Raw genomic sequence first — 6092 nt, 5'->3', positions numbered from 1 at the left:
ACCTTTTGGAAGTAATAAAAGAAACTCGAAGGAGTTGTTATGCTCATAGCTGTTAAGCTTTTATGCTCATATCATCAATGAGTTTTGAGGCTTTTGTCACTCTGGTGTGACATGATCACAAAAGGTTACGTCAAAGTTTTTAATCATTTTCTTTTTATATTTAAGTATGCAGTAATTTTTGTACTGTACATTGCTGTAGTTTGAATGCATATTGCACTTTTTATGTTGTAAAGATAATGTACTGTATGTGTTAATTATGGAAATAAAATTTTCTTTTACAGATTTTCCATAGATTCTGTCTGATGTGTCTAAAACATGAGTTGTATAAAACAAACCCCCTTTGATTAATGCAGAGGACTTGAGTGATAAGCAACTGCAGAATAAAATCTTCTTGACAAAGAAAATGGTCAGACACAGATATATAGCCAAAACTGAAATATATGTGCTCCGACTGGACTGTAATGGAGTGTGTACTCTTAAAATGACATCATAGTGCCCTCATCTGTATGCTTTGGCAGGAGAATCGCTTTTTACCAGCCAGGTTATGTAACATTTGGCTTCCTGTCACTGTTTGCACGACATCAGTAAATTACTGAAGTTATATGCTCTTGTCCGGCCTTGCCTTTTTGTGTCTATGTGTATATACAGAAGTGGGTGCAGAGGGAAACTGAGCTGGCAGAAATGTGTAGTATTTTCTTCATATTAACACCTGAGCAAAGAATTTCAGTTTCTGTAAAGCTGAGCACATGATATGTCTGATTACTATAAACTTGTCAACATTTAATTGGCAGATGGATTTCACTCACTGTTAGCCTGTCAAGTAACCTGTCTGCTTTGAATTAATGATAACCTCATATCAGAGACACATTTGTTTTTGCCTTGGCCAAACTGACAGTGACCTGTAACACCTTGCAAACACAAAAACTCCGGCTGGCCTGAACACTGGCCGTCTGTCTGTTAACACAGTAGCCTACAGTGTGCAGCAGCCGCTGGGTGTGGGCCGGTCCCTCTTCCCCTTATTCTGCCGGTGAATTCTTGGCTGCTGTACCTCCACTTTTGTTTTATTATCTGAGGACATATCCTGTTTTGGTTGTTACTATAGAAACCAAAAGAAACAAAAGAAATGGTCTAAGCTGTTTTTCAGATAATGTTCCACACTCTTTGACATAGTCGGGCTGACTGTAATTGTCCACCAGTAATTACAGTAGCCCTGTGGTGCAAAATGGAACAACAAAACAGAGAACCTGACAGCATTTTACAAAACACAACATGACTGATTTATAAAACAGCAAAACACATGGCAAAATATGTCAGAATACTCCAACTTGTTAGACCTTTTTTAGGCCTTTGCTCAAAAATTTCATACCCATGATGAATAGGTATATTTCTGCAACCATTAGGTCTATTACTTTTGAAGTCATAGTAAAGAGAACATGTGATATTTGTAAAGATATGTAAGTATCAGTATATGTTGCTGATGAAGAATAAATGGCAAAGATGGCAAATAGCACAAATGAAAAAAAAAGAGTGGAGTGATGCAGCAGCACCTCCAAACTTCCAGCAAATCATAGCACAATGTGTAAACACTATCTATGCAAAGGCCAGAGGTTCAGGTGAAGTCTCCAAAATGGTCATTTAGGTACATTTTGGGATTCTCTCTTCTCAAAATCCCCCAATTGGGAGACCTCAGCTTTTGGAGAACAAAACAAAACTAACATTTTTAGAAGATATTTCAAATAAAACCACAGTGTCTTTAAAAACAAAAGAAATCCCAACAAAAACACAATGGCAAAAACAACCCAAATCCAAGATTACAGGCTAGCCAACAAAACAGAAACATAACATTTTTCAGAACACAATTACATTTTTGTAAATTTTCTGAGACATTTTTTAATATTTTCTGGTATGCCGTTGTTTTTCTGTAGTTCTGAAACGTCTTTTCAATACAAAGTGAAAGGTGAACTCCATATGTATGTTCATGGTATCTCAGAGCAGGATCCCATTCAGAACACACACTCCTAAAATCAGAATGCACACAAGCAAACAGAGATGGCTATATTAAAGGTAACTTTTTCAAGGTTTCTCAAGGCAGCAAAAAGTTAAACTACAACTTAGAGCTTCCCTGATTGTGTTAGTCAAATGTGCTGTGACATCACATGGATGTCATATAAGGCTCCCATTGCTTGTACAAATGAGGGAGGACTGAGCATCACCAAACATCCAACAAAGAGAACACTGTCAGTCCTGAGCAAGAGCGATCGACTTAGCTACAACCGCTAACCTGGTAAGTGTCAATTCACAGATATGATAGGAGATCAATGTTATATTCACCATACTCTGAGAGACGTAAGCTGTCATTAGTCAGGCCCTTGTGCCACTTTGTTATGTTTTACTCAGCAGAAGCCTGGTATGGAAGATAAGCTATGTATTTTCCAGATGCTGAAAGTTTGGTTTGTGAGAAGTTTGTGGCCCAATCGTCCAGCAGTCTTGAATTCCTGTATGAGTATGTTGAGGCAACAGAGCACATGGTGATCAAATGATCAGTTCTGGGAGGATGAGACAATAATAAACCAGTTGTAAGCAAGGAAGAAATGCCTGCAGGGAAGGGGTTCCCCACACTGACAGTAGGTTGAGAATAATCAAGTGATGCAAATTCCTGAGTCCCTATTTTAGCTTCAACCTGATCTGAAGTAAAACAAATACCTGTAGTTTGCTTTACCATGTTCACACACCTGTGCTCTGTCTTAAACTACTGATTTTTTATCATTCATTTCTGCCCGCTTCCTCGTTATCACAGCTTCCTCACTCAACTGTGCCACTATTGTAGTGTGATAACATTGCCTCCCTGTGCCATGTGTTTGGTCAGTGCGCACGACTGTCAGATGATAAGACAAGAGCAGTCATATGTTGTCGCACAGATGAGGCATGAGGACATAGACAGGAAAAAGACTCATGGTCCAGATCATTGTTCATTGTGCCTCGCTGTTTGCTCTGCTTACTGCTGCAGTTTAGTGAGTGAAAACTCATTTAACAATTACACAGTGTAATGGAAACATTTGTGTCTACAACATAATCATCCAACTGCAAATGCTCTCGTACATTTTATCAATCTTCAGCAGCACCACAGCCATCTCCATCACTGCTGTATAACAATAAATGCAATGCCAGCCCAGGGTAATGTTCCCAGAAAAATTATTTAACATTAGACTGATATAAACACGGCTCTGTTGATGTGATTGTTTTTAATGGGTGAATGGAAGCTTTTACTTTGTATTAACATTGATTTTTGAAATAATAACATGCCTTCTTGCAATATGTTGGACATACAGAGTCAGCATTGACTGGCGTCCGGTCAATTAAATGGATCACATGAATCCAAATCAGCTGAAATTTATGAGGACAAGAAGTATGAGCAAACAAGCTTACATTTGAAATACAGTGTTTGGAAAAGTTTTGCTGACAGACTATCATGAGACCTCCAGTATTAATGGGGATAAATCAGTTAATCAGAATGAGTTTTCCTGTAACCAAATGATTTCAATGATGAGAACATTTTTTAAATCCTCTATTCAATTTGCATGATTTTTAAAATGGTGGAAAAATGTTGCATTACAAGAGAGGGGAAAAACTGCTGTAATTCTTCTGAATGAACTTTGAGTACAAAATAAAGCATTACAATTTTATGTGAGATTGCTAAATCTTGTGACTGTAATCTGACTTGAAGTTAAGCTAGTGTGGATATGGTGAGTGCATGAATAGCCCAACAGAGAGGGTGGTGTAGCAGTTCAGGTCATAAGAGAGTCAACTAACCACCTCCATGAAAGTAACTCTTGTGTGACTGAATTGTTTGCATGCACATGGTTTCTTCCACAAGACTAAAACCATAAACTATACTGGGCATCCACTTTTCTCTTTCATAGTTTACACTCAAAGTTCATAACATATTAATCAAACATATAATAATAAAGAGGATAATTAGAATAACAGAAGTTCCAGTGAAGTAAAGATCCATCATGATCCATGGAAAATATTGTACTTTAGGCTATAGTTTCCAGACATGTAGCATTATTGGTCTTTTCTTGTAAGGTTAACATCACTTCCTTCTCTGCAGACTAATATGGGGCAAAACCAGGACAAAGTTGAAGGTGAAGAACAGACCTTCAGTGAGGAACTGGAGAAGACGAGTCCAGGCCACAGCTTAGGAGTTGTGGACTGTCAAGCAGGTGATGTCATGGAGGGAGAAAGCACATATAAGGAGGAGACTGGTAATACCCAGGAAAAACCAGGCTTGCCAGACTCACAGGATCTCAATGAGAGAAATGAGCCAACAACACCTTTAAGTGAGAAGCACATAGATTTGTGCAAGAGGGAGGTTAGTCAGGGAGGAGCTGCAGGAAAGGAGGGTGGAGGTAGAAGAGGAGGAGACAGGACTGCTCCACTGGTTCCACATGAGGCAGACAAGAACCACAAGAGTAGTTCAGGAACTGAGAGGCTTGAAAGAACACACAGGCTGTTCAATCAAATAAACCGAGACGGAAAAAAAACTGTGAAGGAGCTTCCAGCATCTTCAGAGATCAAGATGGAGCACCAGGCTGAAGACATCCTCCCAGAAAAGGATGGAAACTCAGGGGAAGCAAGCACTTTTGGCAGCTCTGGACAGGATTTTGCAGTACTGGAGAGCAACACATGTGGAGCTCATACAGGAAGTGAGTTGCTGTTTGTTCAAGATTTGAATGAGACCATGATGGCTGAAGCTGAAAATAAAGATATTAAGCTCTGTGCAGGAACAGCAGGCTACTTGAGTGAGAGGAAGGAACTGCCTCCAGCAAAATCCCAACATCCTTTGAAAAACAGTCTGCAGAAAGAGTCTTTATTAGACATGAGCGATACCATTCACTATGGATCTCCAAAAGACGTAACAGAGAATAATATCAAGAAAGAAATACTAACCTGTGATGAAAATCCAGGTTTGAAGGACTACTCTTCATCAAAATTAAAGGTACCGCATGCAGGTGAGGAGAAGGAGTTAAAGGAGCAGTATCCACAAATGGACTCAGCAAAAGAAAATGAAACCACATCCTCAGATTCACCATCAAATACAGCCTTGTCCATTGAACCCAGCCCCATTTTGGAGAAATTACTGAGAAGAAACAGAATGGAAGCGACCCCGTCTCTGTCTATAATAAAAGAAGTTAATATGAGCAACCAAGACATCACAAATGTGCCTGTGGAAGTAAAAACAGAGATTAATCTTAACAGTACAGCATCAGCAGCATCCAGTGACCAGAATGATCAGCCTGAAAGTAACACCGAGATGATTTTAAACAAACAATCCAATGCAAGCCTTGAAGAAAGTGACTTCCACAATAAGGAGCAGGACAAGAAACAGGCAGACGGTGCACACAATGCAACCTCAGATCTGCTTTGTTTTCAGCCTGCAGGGGTTGGTAATGGCATGTATGAGAGCTCAGTCACAGAATCACATTATTCCAGAGATGAGAACATCAACTCAACAGATGCTACAGTCAAGGCAGATGTGGAGATAAGGCCAAATAAAGGCTGCGCTCAAAGCATGCTCTCAGACAACTTACGATCAGCAGTTTCACATGAAAAAATGTCATGTGAGGTGAGTGGTGTGATCTCTGAAGAATCTGCACTATCCACAGTGTTTCATGTGGAGCCCCACCCTACAAATAGTGATGTGGAAGTTGTGGATTTGTGCCAGTTGCTTAGTGCTGAGAAAACAGACACCAGGATTGCAGGAACACCGCCAAGAACAAAGAGTGACACTGAGCGCAAAACATCTGTCCCTGATGGGGCAGAAACTCAGTCTGTGAAGAGACAGACGGTAAGAGAGAGCCATGAGGACACTGCTGCACCACCTGAGGATGCTGGTGCAGCTTTAGTTGCAGGTGACACTGTTATCACAGAGAAAAGTCATCAGTTATCATCCAACATGAAGCAAGAATTTCAGAATCTGACACCTAACTCTGAAAATGCAATCTCAGATCAAACCGATGAAAAACCTTGCAAACAGAGAGATGACAATGTGTCAATGAGAGACAAATCCCAGAGCACCCCTAAGTCTCGGC

The sequence above is a fragment of the Melanotaenia boesemani genome, chromosome 11 (assembly GCF_017639745.1).
Source record: "Melanotaenia boesemani isolate fMelBoe1 chromosome 11, fMelBoe1.pri, whole genome shotgun sequence".
NCBI classification, from domain to species: Eukaryota; Metazoa; Chordata; class Actinopteri; order Atheriniformes; family Melanotaeniidae; genus Melanotaenia; species Melanotaenia boesemani.
This window is presented reverse-complemented; position numbering follows the sequence as displayed.